Raw genomic sequence first — 18790 nt, 5'->3', positions numbered from 1 at the left:
AACACTGTGATTGGAGCATTGTACACAAGAGAATGGTTGTGCACTATAGAGTAATTAAAGGTGTTCTATAATGAAGCCTTGTCTTTCAGGAGAAGGACTCATAATTGCTACCTTTCACTACATCCTTACCGTTGTCTGAAAAGATAATAACAACCGGTCAAAGTACTTGTTGTTATAAATTGTTTTTGAAACTGCTTATTGCTCTGCATGCAAAGCTTGGCTTTACATAGGCTGCTAAATCGTAGTGCATGGCCCAATGTTGATATTAAAAAAAAAAAAAAAAACTAACTCTATCCGACCTTGAAAAACAACTTCATCATTAGATTATTCTTGCAGAAGGGGAGCTGAGACCAGCATCCACTCTTCGAAAAAATTTAAATGCTAATGGAACCTTCCTTGCAAGACCAACACGGGCGATAAGAGACAATGACTATGTTTACATGCAGTCAATAGTCAGGTTAAGGTAAAAAATACGGTTTCGGAAACATTCGGAATAACACGTTTACATTGGTGAGCGATCACGCTTTTGAATAACCGGATTCAAACGCCGACGCACATCATTTCTGCTTGTTCCAATCTACCGTCAACAAAACATTATATTCATGTCACTCTCCACGGGAATAAAGCAGCTGGAGTCCTCCACATTCCAAAAGTGTGCCACTGTGCGGCATCTCTGAGTTTTGCCACGATTGTTTACATCTTCTTGTGTATTTCCAGACATACGGACTTCTACACTTGTATATGTGTCATTTTCGCCATAGAGACTGAAAATAATGTGAAAACACAGCGGAGAAATCCATGTACGTATTCAAGTTAAGCTCGTTACGGCGAGGATGACGAGCATACAAGTACTTTCTGTACTATTCACACGATTGTGTGAAGGAGGTAAGCCATTCCATTCCATTTACGTGACACAATGAGTTAGAAAAGGGGTTCCCATATTCAGGTTTTTGGCATATTTACATGGCTTTTAAAAACCTGAATACTGTCACTATTTGCGTTTTAAAAGGGTTATTGACTGCATGTAAACGTTGTCATTGACTGGCCATATAGTTGCTTTCCAGTGGATAGGATAACCCAGGACTCATTTATACACAAAACATTTGATAAACCATAAACCAAACGGGAAATTTGATTACTGCACCCTCAGAAATGGCCAACATTAGGTAAAAGCAATTCCATACATGTCAAAGCCAGAGGTGCGAGTAAGTCTCATATCTGTTTGTGCAAGTCGCAAGTAAGGCTAGCTACAACCATTTTCAACATTTCTCATAGATGTATTGGAGTCAAGTCCCAATGTTTTGTCAAACGGGCTGCAGGATAGCACGTCTCCCTCAAAGTCAAACGTTCTGGGTTTGTATGTTATTGTGGATCTTTTTTTTTTCACAGGGTACCCCCAAAGCCCCCAAATATGCATGCATGTCAGGTCACCAAACTAGCGAGGCAATTGTCGGCTTCCAGCCATTCACACGATCATCTGAACTTCACCATGGTGAGGCTTTTTAACAGGTACAACAGATTTTTTGAATATATTTTTCAAAACTCTTACACTTTCCTCCTTATTACATCTGCGCAAAGTAAATGAACATCCTGTTTTAAACGCAGAGCATCGTGAATGTTGCTCTCTTGTTGGTGCTTTTAGCACTAGCATTCCTAGTCCGCCGACTTCATCTACTTCAATTTTTGTGACAGATGTCATTCTCACTATTTAAAAGCTTTTAGTGGAACAGAACCAACCCAAACATTTTTTTTTTAAATGTCTTAACTGAAGACTACATTTCTGTAGCTGTAAATGTGAGTGTGAACTGTTGTCTATGCTGGATGTGGCCTGACATTGACTGGCGACACTCCAGGGTGGAAAACAAAACTGCCCTTTAAAATTTAGACATCCATAAGGGCAAGCCTTACAACTGTTGTATGCCTAATCAAAATCCAGTGTGAGTGCTCATTAAACTGGTACTCTGCACCCACATTAATAATTCAGAGGCAATGTGATAGTTATGATATGCTCCAAGACCTGCCATCTCGTTAATGTAACGATCATCATACAGGTTAAGACAACAGTCTTGGGGGTAGCTGACATTGCCACCCGTATCATCGGGGCCGAGTCATAACAACCTCAAATTTGTCTTGGGGTTACCAGAGAGCACATGTGTTTAATTCAAGGTCCATCCAAACTTCCACAACATTTTATATGGCCCGTGAAAATGTTTCCAGCGTGACGTGCGGCAGCCGTTTGTAATCCTGCAAACTAATAAACATAATTTATTACAACATAATTTGCCTTTGTTCTTTTGGAGGAACACACCTGCATTCATGTCTATGTGCATGTGGCATTTTTACATCTTGCTGTGTATTGCAAGTGCGCTTCAGTGACTTTGCGTCCTTGTTCAAATCTCCACACTTTGACTATACGCGCATTTATAGCCTGCTAGTTTGAAGGCTTCTCTCACTCCCTCCTATTCCCTTTCCCAGACACCTGCTTCTCAAACCAATGCTCTCTAGCCTTTTCTTCCTCTCTGCAGATTGCCTCGGCCGCAGCAGAGTCTATCGGCCAACAGCAGACTGACATTTCTGCCGAGCAGCAGCACCTAATGTCGGTCCCATAACTGACTCAGTCCACCTGGGGACAGATAATCCCAGGCTAAATCCCCCATATTCTGTGATTAATGATATGTCTTGTACTTGCGACCCTTGTTCACTTGCAGCAATGTCTCCCGTTGAGCCCAGGGAGCTTTGGAAAGCTGACAGGGGAGACCTGTACAATTACGCACTGGCACAGCAAAGCAGCCCTGTGGCAAACACTGACGCAGCTTGACAGGACTTTTTATTAGCAAGCGGACACACGTTGCATATACGATACAGTATGTTAAAAGGAATACAGCCAGAGTGTGTAATGAAGGTTTGAAGTGAAATAGCATCATTGTCTCCATGATATGATGTGAAGTATTCATTGGCTCTGCTGGGATTGCTTTTTATTGCCTTGAAGTCGTGACGTGTTAAGAGAGAGTTGGATCTAATCTAAAGACATTGATTGGATGGTCTGGACTCTCATTAATTTAACATGATTTTTTTTTTTTTTTTTTTTTTTTAGAACAACATTACAATCACAACTGAGGTGTTTCCTAGTGTTTCATGCAATGTTGTCCCACCATGATGCAGTGCTGTTCTACACCACTGAAAACTATAACCACAAGAATAAACATATTGTTAAACCAATAGCACCTATTTGAGAGTGTTAAACCGAGCGTTATTGTCAATACAGTTCCTGTGTTAAATCTCATTAGACTGGTCAGGTGTACCTCTACCCAAATTCCCAGGTTTTAAATCTATCAAGTGAAATCAATTTCCTCACGGCATTAAAATCCATCTTCCGTCAACATTCACTACAATTTCTGATTTAATGTCCTAATTAAAGTCAGGCGTTTTATAATGTTTTCAAGACAGATTGCGATGCCAATATGCTTACCGTATAGCTCTATGTGTTTTGCTGCCATGAGCAATGCACTCGCACTTGTGTTCTCATGCACCCATTTAATATTATCATTTGTGGATCAAGTACAGTTAAGATTTAAAGTTTGGATCTTGCTATAATGGTTTTTGGCTTGGACGCATTCTTGCTCTGTTTGTGTTTAACTTCAAGCATATCAGAGACTAAGGAAAGACAGTTGTGTGGCTTTGGAACTGCATTACAAATGTGTCCGGTCTCAACCATTCCGCATGTAGCTCTGCGGATCAGAAAGCTTAGTGTGTGCCACAACTTCAAAGTTGGAAGTTTGTTGTGAAAGTGTATTTTTTTTTAAGTTTTCGTGTTCAGATGTAATTTTGGCAGCAAATCCAAGGCTGCAGCTCCACAGGCGATACACAGTGACCCACAGAAAAAAGTGAGAGTTTTCATTTAAATTCAGCCTCCATCTGAGGCTGTGCAGCAACTTTAGCTGTCATGCTAATCTAACATATACTCAAATCTAGACAAAAAATACATCTTTTATATCTTTCTTGTTGTATATGACTGTCCATGTGCATTCCAATCAAATGTGCACTGGATCATTCTGAATGTGCAGCGGATGGTCAAGAACATGATATGTTATTGAATACAGAGATTAGAAAATTATGATGGCACACAAGAGTTTATAAAAATGAAGAAAATATACATTCCAGTTATTTCAGAGAGCTTATGTAGGATTTTATTTGTACTTTCATCCAGTCAGAGGCGGTCGTAGCTAGATTTGCGTCTCTTGCTTTCCAGAGCTGAGCACCCTTTTTTTTTTTTTTTTGCTGGTGTGTCCTCCGTCCGTGATCCGGGTACCTTTCTGTGCTCGTCCCTCCGTTCTTGTTAAAAAATAAAATTATCGTCCTCTGACCCCGTCCACCCTCGTCCTTTTAAAGCACTTCCGTCCTTACATTCCTGTGGTACGACCGACCCCCTCCCCCCCCCCCCCCCCCCCGCCAAAAAAAAGCGTCAGTGCATTGCATCATTTTCTAGCTCATTAGCTGGCTAACTTTTTATGCGCATCCACTTACCGTCTGGGACTATTGTGAGTGGATTGAATTGTTTACAACTGTTTAACAGCTTTCTAGTTGCCAGTAACCACCGTCAGAATTGATGATGAAGATGAGGATGGTGATGATAATGAAGATGATGATGATGATGATGATGCAGAGAAAGCCAAGGGACATCACGAAAATATTTAAGATTGCATAATAACACAATACTTTTGGGTTTTGTTGCAATTTTTCATTTTTTATTGCTTTATATCGCAATGAAAAGAATTATTGCAAAATAAGGCAATGTTATTTTAGGAGGAGAACGAACATCTTCCACTTCCGGGTCATAGAATTCAGTGTTTTTTTTCCTCGTCGGTCAAATGGGCATCCACTAGAGGGTAGACTATGCCTGTGAGAACAATACTGCAAGGAGGGAACGCACATGAATAAAAAGAACTCCAGTGTTGTGGACTGGCTTAGCAAGTCAGTCTTGCTTTTTAAAAGAACCCAACACAACACGTCGGCTGGTACTTGACCCGGTTAGAGACGATTAGAGGGACGGACGGACCGTCCCATCCCAGGGACGGAATGCCCATCTCTATTGCTTTCAGTCATGCTGAAACAGAAACATGACTGCTGATCAGCACACACCTAATGGGTTTTGTAATAAATGTATCATTTGACGAATAATGTTTTAAGTGTCTATAAAGCATCACAGATTATCCAGGCGGGCAATGTTTGAGTAAGATGCAGACTTTTCAATGCTTTCTCTAGCCGAATATCCCGACAGCTCAATTGGACACTTGCTTTTGTGTGTGGAGCTGCGAGATAATTACCCTGTTTGTCATCTTGGTCACTCCCCTTTTGCCCCACGCACTGTGGCTGCATGCTTTATCTCAAGGAGAAGCTGCCAGTGCATGATGAATGCTAACGGTAGATTGGCTCTTTAACTCTGCATTAATTTTTAAACACAATTTACTAAGACAGCATTTTTAATGCAGCTTTGTACGGCGACAGCAGAGGTGCACGTGAGGGCTTGGAACGCCATAATGTTGAAAGTTTGGGTATATATGTGAGACAAAAGATCTCAAAGCCATTTCTTTAGAGTTTCAATTCAACTGACTGCTGAAAAGCATCCCGATATTGCATTGGAATGACGATATCCAAACCATGTTGTTGTGCGCATATTTGTAAATAGATGAAAGCTGGAAATAGCAGCTTCAAAGTCATGTTGATGGCACTTTGGCTTTTAAAATGGGAAAATAGGGTCTCATTGTCAAAGCAAAAGATTGTCATTTCAATTCATCTTCTTTCATATTGTTGGACCAGCCAAGACACCTTTTGGGACCGTTGACACGAGACAGTTATCAAATAATCAAAACAGATACAAAATCATGTTTTGGCAACAACTGACGCATCTTGATTTTGGTGTTGGGACAAGTCGAGTGTACCATCGTTGGGAATTGGGCAGAGGACATTCTGGTGGACCGAGGATGTTTTACACGCTACACCTTCCAAACTGCTGCTACTCGAATTTTCTTCCGAGTTAGGGATAGGGTTTTGAAGTAAGGTTTCAAACTAGGGTTAGGGTTTCAAACTACGGTTAGTGTTAGAAGTAGGGTTTCAAACAAGGGTTAGGGTTAAGACGTAGGGTTTCAAACAAGGGTTAGGGTTAAGAAGTAGGGTTTCAAACTAGGGTTAGTGTTTCAAACTAGGGTTAGGGTTTAGAAGTAGGATTTCACATTAGGGTTTGTGTTTGGAAGTAGGGTTTCTAACAAGGAGTATGGTTTAGAAATACGGTTTCAAATTAGGGTTAGTGTTTAGAACTATGGTTAGCCTTTCAAACTAGGTTTAGGATTTAGAAGTTAGGGTGTCAAACAAGGGTAATGGTTTAGAAGTCAAATTTGAAACTAGGGTTATAGTTTCAAACTATGGTTAGGGTTTCAAACAAGGGTTAGGGTTTAGAAGTAGTGTTTCAAACTAGGCTTAGCGTTTCAAACTATGGTTAGGGTTTAGAAGTAGGGTTTCAAATTAGGGTTAGGGTTTAGAAGTTTACACACAATCACAAGGTTAAAAGGTATTGCTTATCCCTCTCGCCATTTGCCAAAATCAAACAAACTAACCTTATGTCAGTCAGTTTGTCAACATATACACACCGTCTATTTATTTTTCTATTACAACAGCTTAGATTTAAAATCCACTTCACAACTAATTTTAGAAGCAAACAATCTATCATATGCTTTATAACTAACAGGACTACGTAATGAAACCTTGATGAATGCATCTGTTCAGTTTTCTTAAATGTACTCGTAGAGGAACAATAAAGTGAAAGGAATTTAAGCAAGCTCAAACCAACCCAAGCGGTATGCAACAAGTAAGAGAGAAAAAAATCCAAGCATTTCAATACTCTGCTATTTCAAAAGATTTTCAATTTGAAATACCTGTGAAAATGACATTTGTGAGACCTTGAAGACGCAAGGATTTAGCTTAACAGACTATTCAGGAATCACACGTTTGCGGCTAAAACATCAAAGACACCCCGAGGCCAAGCACAAGGTGTCTTCTCTTACTATGCAGAGACATCAAGGACTTCCATCAGACTGCAGGCAGCAGAGTTGAACAATCTCGTGCTTTATTGTTATATCATCCGCTTGCTTCACTTTATCCTTTTATTTTCATTGTCTTTCCTGATATATATATTTCACGAGGATTGCCTATTCTTTGTTAAAAGCCTTTTGTGTGTGTGTGTGGGTGCGGGTGGGTGTGTGTGTGGGTGCGTGTGTGCTTCTTTTTATGGTGCACTACTTGTACTTTAATTATTACCTTTTTGGAGCCATCAGTTTTACTGAAGCATGTCTGAATTTACAGTATGTCATCATAAAAATGGTACCAAGAGATGTTTTTTTTTATTATTTTTTTTTTATGCCATATCTTAGTGCTTTTTCATGTAAATGTATGGGCTAAGCTCAGTTCACTTTAACCAGGCCTTGTCTTGTGGGAGCATGGCATAAAGGGACAATAACAGCCTAAATGGAAAGTCAGAATAAAATGTCATAGTTAAGGTGATTATTCACCATAATAAGGCTAAGATAAAGAAAGGTACCGGGTAAATGTATTAATCAAAAACCCAGTAATAACAGCAACTTTTTTTTCTTTGGGTGTTTGAAAAGATTCCCATACAGATGACAGCTGACAGATGACAGTTCAAGCAATTCCCTTTCACATGGACCTTCATATGGAACAGTAAAAGCAGACATCTGAATAGCCACCTGCGGCAGAAAACAAACAAACAAACAAACAAACAAACAAATCAAATCAAATCAAATTTAAAGAGTTGTCTTGATATGTAGCCTACTGAAGTTATTAGGGGATTTTTTTCTATTTAAAATGCGGTTCCTTACAATGCCATTATAGAAATTACATTGAAAGCAGTAAGATGCAATAAACAGTAATTAGTGAAACAGACCTCAGCAAATCTTAAAAAGGTTAACAAGCATACTTGCAAGAAAAATAAGGGGGGATATCCAAAAAGAACAACATTCACAAATGACTACTGCGAAAAGTTGATTGTCATGCTTTTGTAATGTACTTAAATGCCTAATTACACACAAACTCAGATTCATTCCCTGGGAAGATTACTTTGACGTTTATGCTTGCAGCACTTGACTGGTCAACAAGAATCTCCCCGTCCAGAATCAAAGAATATGGCTCGCAAGAGGAATAAAGAGGCAGATTTTAATAAGCATGTTCTGGCAGCCGCATTAGCAATGATGCAAAGCTTACAAGTGAACATCCTCCGATTCACTGTTTATATGAGTGTAGTTATCCTCCCCCCGGTGTACTCATAACATAAAGTATGGACCACATTCCAGCTGCCAAGAAAACTGAAAAAAAAAAAAAATAGAATTGGAATTTAAACCTAAGCCATGGGTGCCCTTTGAAGCTACATTCTGTAGATCTCTCTTAAGAGGAGATGCATGGCCAAAGAGATTTCCGTGTTGGTAGAAGATATTAAGCAAGCTGGTCCCTACATTTGTTTGTGTGGTCCACTTCCCTCGAAACAGAACATTAATAAAACGTTATCCAGTGCAGTGTGCCATATACTTAGCATCCAAAAATAACTCCAGAGACTTTAGTTCTTCATGTAGTCCATCAAAGTTTTTTTTGGTTCCAGCCTCTGAAAATCACACAGGTGCAGTTAAAGTCATGCATTGGATAAGGTTGGGATGAAGTTGGATTTTCCAAAACTTTCAACCACGATTTGATAAGAATTGTGACACATTAGGAAAGACTATAGCTTCACGTTATCGTCGAGTGAAATATACGGTGATATACAATGTCCTTTTGGCCTTATCGGGGTGTAAAAAACATCTTTTCCCTGATATTGACAATTGAAGTAGCAATGTCATTTCAATATAGAGATTTGTCTTACGCACTCTACCAGCATTATCATTTTTTTTTACCATCTTTCCCATTCTATTTTCATAACAACCAATATTCATTAAGTTAATCATGCTTTCTACTGTGCATTGAATTTCCTCCATTTCAAGTTTCTTTCAAATAATGAACAATACACACAAAACCGATATACTCTATGTACCCTCTGGTGTTCTATTTTAATTCTAGAAGCAAACAAAATATTGATCTTGGATGCAATCCACCTATTCTATATGTAGCACACCAGTACAAAGGGTCAGGATATCCCCCCCGACCCCCAAAAAATCCCCCAAAAAACAGAGATAAAATTAAATGTCACACAGATGGTTACAGTTTCTGAAAAGACAAGCACATCTGCAACTATTGCGGCAACAGAAGCTGCACATTGTGTACTCAGTACAAGACATGAAATGTCACCTCCCTCTGCTACTTTTTATAAACACAAGTTGTTGCATTATTGTAATCAAACCTAAAAAATCTGTGCACGCAATATCTTCAAAGTTACATCTTTTGAAATCAAAGATGATCCGATCTGGATACATTCTAAAGTGGAATGATTCGATTCGATTCACTTGCATCTTTTAAATCATAACTGACTTTCCAATTCAAATCTTTTTTTTGTTACGCCCTTATTGTTTAAAGGAAGAGAAGATGAACAGCAGCTAATAAAAGGAAATTATTTAATCTGATGCTAATTGCATGGCAGGATCGAGGTGAATTTAGGCTCATCTGTGAACTACATCTTCATGAAAAAAGCTTCAAGGTGTACTTCAGGTGGGGCAGGAAGCAGTTTGACAGCCGGTTGTAGACAGCTGGCCCAAGCCTCAGGATTTAAAATTCACCAAACACTGGATTGTTCACCCACTTATACAAATAATCGATAAATAACTCGATTTTCTCTGCCATGCTGTTATTATTGTACAACTCTGAAATGACTCTGGACCATCTCTCTTATTGGATGTGAGAAGATGACATCACGAGCGAGCTTCACTTGAAATGAACATTTTTGAATTTGGCAGCTTTTGAATGTGCCACCAGCCTCTGCGGCGTGCAGTGCAGTGTGAAAGGGCCTTCCTGACCTCCAAGACACAGCACATCAGCGACTTTTATAGAAAACGCTGCATGATCCCTATTCAATCTTGCCCTTTTCCAGACCCCTTTTCCAGTTTTAAAGGACCCCATAAAGGTTTCAGGTGCCTAATGGACTTTTCATTTTCATTTCATTTCATTTGGTACATTTATGTCATTCATTTCTAAAAGAAGAAATAACAATAGAATATGAACACAAATGTTCTCCAATCTTGAATGAAATAGAGCAGATAGAAAGCAAAGTCTTATTTTATCTACCCAATTCTCCCTAGGGTTGAGTTGAAAAAAACGAAAATGCGATTTAATAACATTATGTATACATATGTACATATAGACACACATACAGATATATATACATACATACATGCATACATATATACAAAAGTACATATATATACACACACATGCATATTACAGCTAGTCACACTGGCAGTCACATAACTTTTAGTTTAGTTTATTTTAGATATGGACAAAATATGTGCATATAATATGTGCTCTTAATTTCATTTTTGAAAGTATTTTTTTCAATGCATGGATAAAAAATCCACTATCTTGATCGACCAAAAAAAGGGTTTGAAGCAAACAACAAAATAACCACATGATGTATTTTTTTTTACCTATTTCCAGCACTTACATAAAAAATTACCATTCAAGGACGACACAAAACTGCTGAACAAGAAACCAATATTCAGTGCAAGAAATAATTTTGTCCATTTTTTCCCACAAAAATCAACTCACTCCAAATTTTAATATAAAAATATAAAAATATTAGGTCTATTCGTGTTGTAATAGGGCAGTAAGACCCAGTGTAAGTGCAACTAAGACATGTCTGCTATCTAGTGGTGATTGGTGATATTACAACTTACATCTACAGTTGACCCCTGCATAGTCACAGTTCAGCACCCGCGGATTCGCACATTCACAGATTTGTTTTTCTTTTTTTTTCACTCTTAGTATAAAGTTGCCATGGAAGTTCAATACATTTCCATTGCACTAGCCTTTCTCTTTAAACCAAGAGCACCATCTAGAGGAGTAAAAAAAAAAAATCATAAGTGTTTCATGCAGTGTCATTTTGCCATCACAAGTCATGGGCTGCCTTTTACTCATCCCTGCTGTAGACCAATAAAGTAGCTGCTCTGAGGTCACCATGGTAATGAAAGATTACAAGTCAGCACACGGTAATGACAGATTACAAGTCAGCACACTGTGAACATTAATTGAAGCTTCCATTCGAAGACCAAATTACACAATCCTTTTTGCTCTAAGACCTTTTATGGGGCTGATTGGGCAACTGCGTCAATCAGTCCCAGTTCTACGCTGTTGTTTTCCCTTTGAGCTGCACTACAGGCTGCTGTTTCAGGCCGTCAAAAGCGACAATTGCTGAGCCAAATTTGTCTTGGCGATCACATCCACCCCACATAAGGCGGCATCGAAAGCCATGACTGAATGAATCCACCACCCACCATGCCAAGGAAAAAGAAGTCCTGAATGGGAGACATGATGGCAGCCATTCAGAACTCACATTGCTTGTGTTCAACCTGCTTTCGGGCCTTTATAAAGCTTCCTTGTCCCCATGGACAATGCTTATAGAATGACAATGTTTTTGACATCGCCTACACATTTTGTCACTCATTTTTCACATTAGGCTGGTGACAACTGATCAACAAATTTCAGAATGCAAGCTCCAGGCTCATGTCTTCTATTTCCAATTCAAATATACCTGTTTCAGAGGTGAACAATCTGCTCCTCTCCTTGGCTGTGTAGAGGAATGTGGACAGGAAGTAAATGGCGGCGCTCTCATGATAAGAATTCCACTTTATCCATTCAAGCATCCCTCAACAGTGAAACCCTCTTTGACAGGGTGGCGGGAATCAGAGAGATGCAGTATTCATAGCGCCTGCTTCCAGGGGTGCAGTTAAACCCCAGCTATACTTAGAAGCACCGAGTGTGATCTGAAATTTGCGATTCCTGACAAATGCCTTCCTATTGTCACCGCTGGGGGAGGCGCCGTTGGAGCAATTGCTTTCTGTGACAAAACTATCTACTGTGCACACTCTGCAGTGGGCTCTGAGCTGTTTGCGAGGTATTACTTGATGCTCCAACCTGAAAGAGGCTTTTGAGAGGGCTTCACAGTGTGGGCTGCCTTGGTTCGTTATTTGGACTCGACAGGTTTTGTTCTTGCCAACAAATCTAAAAGTAACAGTCTGCTTGCTTCACAGCGAATATTAACAGGTCAGATGGACTGAACAGGCAAGATGCCACCTGATGATGATGACAACGATGATGATGATGGTTGCACACAGTAATTTGAGCAATCAATAATAGTGTGGACAATTACACTTTTCTTGTTCCTCACTCCTTAATCTAATCAGGTAATTTTTGCACAGATTGTATGAATTGAAATTTCCATTGGAATGAGGAGTAGATGTCAGATTATAAATCTTTTAATGTTGTCAGGTTTCACGCAAGGTTTACTTAGATTTATTTAAACTCATTTACTGTCAGAAACGTTTTTATGTCTTTTCACAGTCCAGCCATTCAATCCCAGGAATTTATTTATATTTTTTTCAAAAATTGTTTTTTCAAACGTTAGGGTAAAAGAGTCTGGCAGTTATTAATAACATTGGCCAACAGGAAAATTTCATCAGAGATGGATTTATGCGCCCCTAATCATATTTTTGAAGCTGATATAAAAATGTCTTCACTTTTTTTTCTCGCACATCAGTTGTCGAGATATTTTCATTTTTTTAAAGTTTGACCTATGAAAAGTTGTGCAGTACGTATTTTACCTTGCGTTGTGATGTATAAATATGACGTTTTAGGAAAAACAATACACCTGTTGCGGAACCTATTCCCTATTAAATAAATCTTACTAAATATATTGATATAATGCTATCATTATTATGAAAACCTGATATGCTCCAGAAAAAACTAGGCCAGATTCCGAATCAGCATAAAAATAATATCTAGAAATGTTTACTTGCATCTCTGATTAAAAAAATAAATCAAATTTGTTGACCAGTGTGATTTATAATTCAGTGATTGCTGCAGGGGAAGAGTGGGTCGGGGGTGGCGGTTAACAAAACGAAAATCAAGCCAGTTTTACTACCAAGCACATATGTGCTGTCTACAAAAATAGACCCCACAGACTTCTAGTCCAAGTGGTGCTATTCGTATTAATGAGTTGCACCAATATGCCTTTTTTATTCTAAGGGTTACACAGGTTTTGCTTTAACATGCATGTCTTGTATACTAGTCTCCACTACTGCTGTCAAGATGCACACTAACAAGAAACAACACTGCTTCACGGAGACATCTCGTCAATTTAATGCTGAATATTGAGCGCAACAAATCAGCTACTTATGAGGGGGATCCGATGATGTGCCTGACAACTACAAATAAAAAAAGAGACCATATTTCCATATTAGCTTGGGATGTAAGTGTCTGCTTTGTGAGTTGCTGTGAGACTGTAGTCTGACTTAAAATGTTAAACATCCCAGTGTCTCACAATTATCACTGTAATAGTCTCTATCGTGACATTTTCCACTACTGGGCTCTTCTGCTTGGCCATTCAGCCAATTATTGGGATGTTTTTGTATGATACTTGATGCTTGTAAAAACACAGGCACTGCATTAAAAAAAAAAAAAAAAAAAATCATCATTCAATCTTGAAACGTATCCTCTCATGAATAAGAAATGGAGTCTAGGACAAGTCATTGCTGCCCTCCACACAATGCCTTTGTTGCATTAATTGTGCATATGTAGGGAGGGACTTTTAGGTTTTGCCTGTGAATAATTCAGATCTTACATACGTTCATATGGGCAGGAAACACCATTTAAAATGGTGTCCCGCTGTACATAATCTGTGTAGGAAACACTAAGACTCTGCAACTTGGCATGTGGCCAACATATCATTTCTCAAGATGTGTTTTCCAATAAACTTTGACAAGTGTCCCATTCTGCATTTTTCCCATTAAACGAGTCGACAAGCCAGTTGGCCCCGGGCTGCCACACTGACTATTTGTTAATGGAATCTGCATTTTGCATGAAGAAAATGTTAATGGGTGAATAGAACAAGAATCGGTCATATCACTGGCCTCTGGTGGAGCGAGCTAATGGACAGTGGCCCGAAGACGCAATAAGATAAAGGAGGTGTGGAGAGGTGGGGGTTGCGCCTGGCGTCACTTATTGAGATGGTGCGGATGCAGACTGCCGAGTAGAGAGTTACAATGCATGTAATGAAACGCGTCTCCTTTAAACAATCCATTGGTTTGAAGCGCAGTTTTATGCCCTCTGCCTTCTTCTTTTCATCAGCGCTACCTTGATTGTGACTTGTTTGTGGCTCTGAGTCATATAATGAATGCATTTTCAATACGCATATGTGGTTTGTAATGTCAATGTGATTTACCCACGGTGCTGCGTTGTCTTCAATTAACACCACGCTGAAATGTGGAGATGCGTCGCTTCGCTCCTTCTTCTTGACACGTCTGCTGTCTAAAAACAATAGTCAGTTTGATGTGGGTGATTATTAAACGCATGTCGCTTTGAACAGAAACTGTCATGGACAAAGGAAGCAGAGAAATGTTGCATACTGTTGTAGGTGGCAAACGAAACAATGACTGCATGTTGGAAAGATAAAGAGGCTGCATTTTTGTTTTCAAATAACGGGGAATGTCAATAGCATGCATTGCATAGTGCTACATTATGGGATAGAGGCTCTTCTGATATTTCCTCATGTTCTGAGCAATCAAATATTCATTTTAAAGCTTTCAACTTGAAGACATTACCTCAAGTTGTCAAAATGGACTTATGGATGGCTGTTGGATTTGCACATCTTGGTCAGATGGAGGCAGCTTGTCTCTGAGGGACCTTTTTTCTGGATGCATTATTTTTCAGAAGGCTTCTGACGATGATCAAATAAAAAATATTTTGAAAGTACCACAAAACCATACAAATACGACCAGAACAGTGCTATTGAAAATGGGATCACCGTGGGTAGACTGCTGACCTTGTTCAAGCACATTTTCATTTATATCCATCAAATTTAAATATTAATGACCATTTATGTGGTTCCCTCTTTAAATGTAATCATTATGAAGAGTGAAACTTTCCAAGGTTCATCATTTAAACCCCATGGTGGGATAGCTGCAACTACTTTTTTTTTCTGCTATATCACACAATGAGGGAATCACTTTTGACTTGGAAAATCAAAACACGGCATGGTAGCTAATTGTTCTGCAGGGTTTCCTCGCAGCCGTCTGGCATTCGGAGGCTTGCTAAATTATTCTTGCATTCGCATCAAACTTTAATCATTTGGCAGAGCAGAGATTTAGACCTTTCCTTACTTTTAGAAGCTTTTCTATGTTGGACATTCCCTTGCTTCCCTCCCCCCAGAAAATAAGACGTTGTTCTCAATTCTAATGTCTTCGGACCTCAAAGAGTATCCCAAAAGGAAACCACCAATGCAAACAAGGGGACGCCAAAGAGAACTCGTATTAGAGAACTGGTGTTGCTTTAAAAACAGCACATACTGTACGTGCAGTGGCAGGGGACTCTGGTTGCATGTCGGACTTACTGCGCCTCCCTGGTTTTGGTACACAAGTCCTAGCCTCTGCAGACAGCTGATGTTTATCCGTATATACGCCCCCCCTGGACTCGTATCCAAACAAGTGCTCAAACCGTCAGCGTGCATGCTGAGTTTCACCGAGTGAGGACAGCAATGCAGCGGCAGCAAAGATTCCAGATGTCCAGAAAACATTTCTTGAGGTTCCAAAAGGATTCAAACAATTTTTTTGCGTGCTATAATCACACAAATGTAATAAGATGTTACTCATTTGTTTTCTACTCCTGTCCAGAGTGTGATATGATGACCACTTTTTTTCAATGTGACCCAAATAGAGAAGTAATATTTTAAACGGCAAAAAGGTATTTGAAACCACCATCTCCTCAAAGTAAAAGCACGCTGGTGAGTCTTTTATCTAACATTTTCTCACGAGGGTCTTTGCAAAGCTACATAGTTAATTGTGGCTAAAAGGCAGGTGCCCCTGCACCACATTCCATTTGATTGTGTGAGGTGGTAACAGCTTACTTTAAACTCATTTCTAAAGAGACCATTCCCAAGCACCCACACTTCCCTCTTCCATCTGATCGAGGCTTTTCCTCAGAACAAGGTGTTTTCCAGCGAGCGCTCAGCCCTCATCCATTATGGATGCTGCGTTTTAGAGGGAGGATCTGTGCAGATTATATAAATATCTCCTTTTGGTTCCCAGCAGGATGCGAACTGTGTTAGTGTACAGGGCAGCTTTATTATGCTATGTTGATATAAAAGAAAGAGAAGTGATGCGGACGCTAGAAGACATAAAAGCTGTCTAGAATTCATGCATATCTCTCAAAACCTCCTCGTTAATAAGATGCTTCCGCATGAGCTCAAAATTGGGGAAAATATGTTGTGTTGGAGCAGCAACTTAAATACATCTCCTTCCCCATTGAAATAAGTAAAAAAAACGATGACAGCTGCAGGTGTTTCTGATCCCAAATGAATTTGTGGTCAGGCAGGCTGTGCCACAGTAGGAGACTGTGTTTACATCTACAAGAGCAGCATGAACTAGAAGAGCCTCACAGATACAGATAGAGGGGGTGAGCTGGTCAGAAGAAGATGTAAAAAAAAAAAAAAAAGAGGACTGAAGAACTCTCCTGCTGTGTGCAGATCAACCACGATATTGGTTTAGAACTGAGCAAGAAGTCTCCACACAACTGATGAGGTGACGAGTGGAACAAACCTTGTGAGAATATCGATGCAAATAGTAGATGTGTCATAAATGAAGGAATATTCCATTCATCCATTTGGCACATCTCTGATCTGGTTCAGGGTCACCGAAGGCTTAGACTCGATTGTAGCTCATTTAGGATGGATTGATAACTAATAACTGAATCGCCCCGCGGAATATGTTTACGTGACACCAGAGAACATCAAATTATTGTGTGACTGAAATTGAATTTCCAAGATAAATGCAAAGACGTCCGACTGAAATTGTGCCAAATGCTATGAGTCTGGCTGTCGATGCGGTTAGAATTATTGCAACATGTACACAAAAAATAGCAAGAGACTGGAATAAGACGACAAGTCAACATATTATCGCCCTAGGTTTGGTTCTGGAAGAGTAGTGCATAAAGATACTGTAGTAGGGAGGAAATGCATGTTGAATCGTGACTTACAGAGGTGATGTTTACATTTCGCAACAATTATTTTCCTCATAGGCTTTGATTTCATTTCATTGTTCCTGATTCTGACAAGATGATGCAGGCAAATCTTTGAGTAGCACTTATTGCTATACTGTACCTTGAGCGAAAATGTATAATCACATTCTGAGCAATGAAACGTGTATGTAGTGCTTCTCCCAGATGTATTGGTGCAACCGTATGCCGTACCCGTTGGTATTTTTGCCATCGAGACAGAAAAAAAGACGCGGAAATGCAGAAATCATTGTATTCACGTTAGACACGCCAAGTGAGTGGCAACGCAAGTTTGCCGCAAGTGGCTTCACTTCTTGCTACGTCGAGGAAGCATTATTACACCATTTATGTATTTTATAAGTCAGTGGTGTGTTCAATGACATTGGAAGTGAAGTAAATCGGACCGCCTTGTGATTGACAGATAACCAGTCCAGCAAGTGCCCTAACTCAGCTTCCCTGCCACCATGAACATGAAACGTGGTATAGAAAATGAAAATGTGTTAGAGTTGAGCACAAAACATGTGTACATTTCGAAAGTCTTAGCAAGCAATATGCGATCAGCTTTCTTGTCCATATATTTTGCAAGGCAAAAGGCAGAGTATAACAAAGCCAAGAAGTAGGAGGCGGACATAGTTCGGCTGATTAGATTCGCCGCGGTTAAACTTTGTATAATGGGATAACACATGATTGTGAATTAATGTTTACATTTTTTTCAAGAATATATTCTATGCAAGCCTACTAGTTGAAACGGGGCATTCTGATAAATATTGCGTTTGTGGAATAAGTGTTAATGCACTCGTTTTTAGCCATCTCTGGGGGTGGCCAGTTTGTCTTCTTTCGACTGAAAATGACATCACAACTGCTCACAACGACCAATCACGGCTCGGATTCAGAAAACAGGTCAGCCATGATTCGACGATTTGTGAGCAGTTGTGATGTCATTTTCAGTCGACAGAAGCCAAAATGGCCGCCCCCAGAGATGGCTAAAAACGAGTGCATTTTGCTGCTTAACTTATATTCTACAAACACAATATTTATCAGAATGCCATGTTTCAACTAGTGGGCCTGCTGGCAACATATTCTTGAAAAAAATATGTTTGGGTTGACTTCCGCTTTAACTTCAGTAGATTTTATATACAGTGAACATACCGGCAGACAAAATTTCACTTTACCTTTGTGAAACTCAAATACTGTATGTTTTTGGACTGTGGGACGTCATTGGAGAGAACCCACAATTACAGGAAGAAGATGACATAGGCCCAATACGAGAGTCTAGCAGTCTAGCTGAGAGGCATAGCTATCACTGTTCCACTCTGCAGATCATATAAAAAAAAACATGTTTATAATTCATTTAGCTAAGTATTTCTTAACCTTTTGACGCTTGTGCGACAGAGGATCCACAACAGCAGAGCAGAAAATGGAAAGATGCCAAGCAACAGCAAATTTGTTCTGCTCAAGGTAAAAAGAAATAATTCATTGCGGGGCTTTAGAAGCGCTCAAGGAATGAATGCCATACAAAATGCCATGCAAAACATTATTCCTG

General features: G+C 39.5%; 1 protein-coding gene across 2 annotated transcripts in view; it reads left to right on the top strand.

Moving 5' to 3' along the window:
- The window catches only part of LOC147152990 (metabotropic glutamate receptor 4-like), a 130793-nt gene that overhangs the window by 22776 nt on the left and 89227 nt on the right, over nt 1-18790 (top strand). The gene's annotated exons all lie outside the window — the stretch shown is intronic.

This window comes from Filicampus tigris, chromosome 1 (assembly GCF_054856515.1).
Source record: "Filicampus tigris isolate MCC_2025a chromosome 1, RoL_Ftig_1.0, whole genome shotgun sequence".
Taxonomy (NCBI): domain Eukaryota; kingdom Metazoa; phylum Chordata; class Actinopteri; order Syngnathiformes; family Syngnathidae; genus Filicampus; species Filicampus tigris.
The sequence above is the reverse complement of the archived record's forward strand: the minus strand, read 5'-3'. Positions and strand labels throughout refer to the sequence as shown.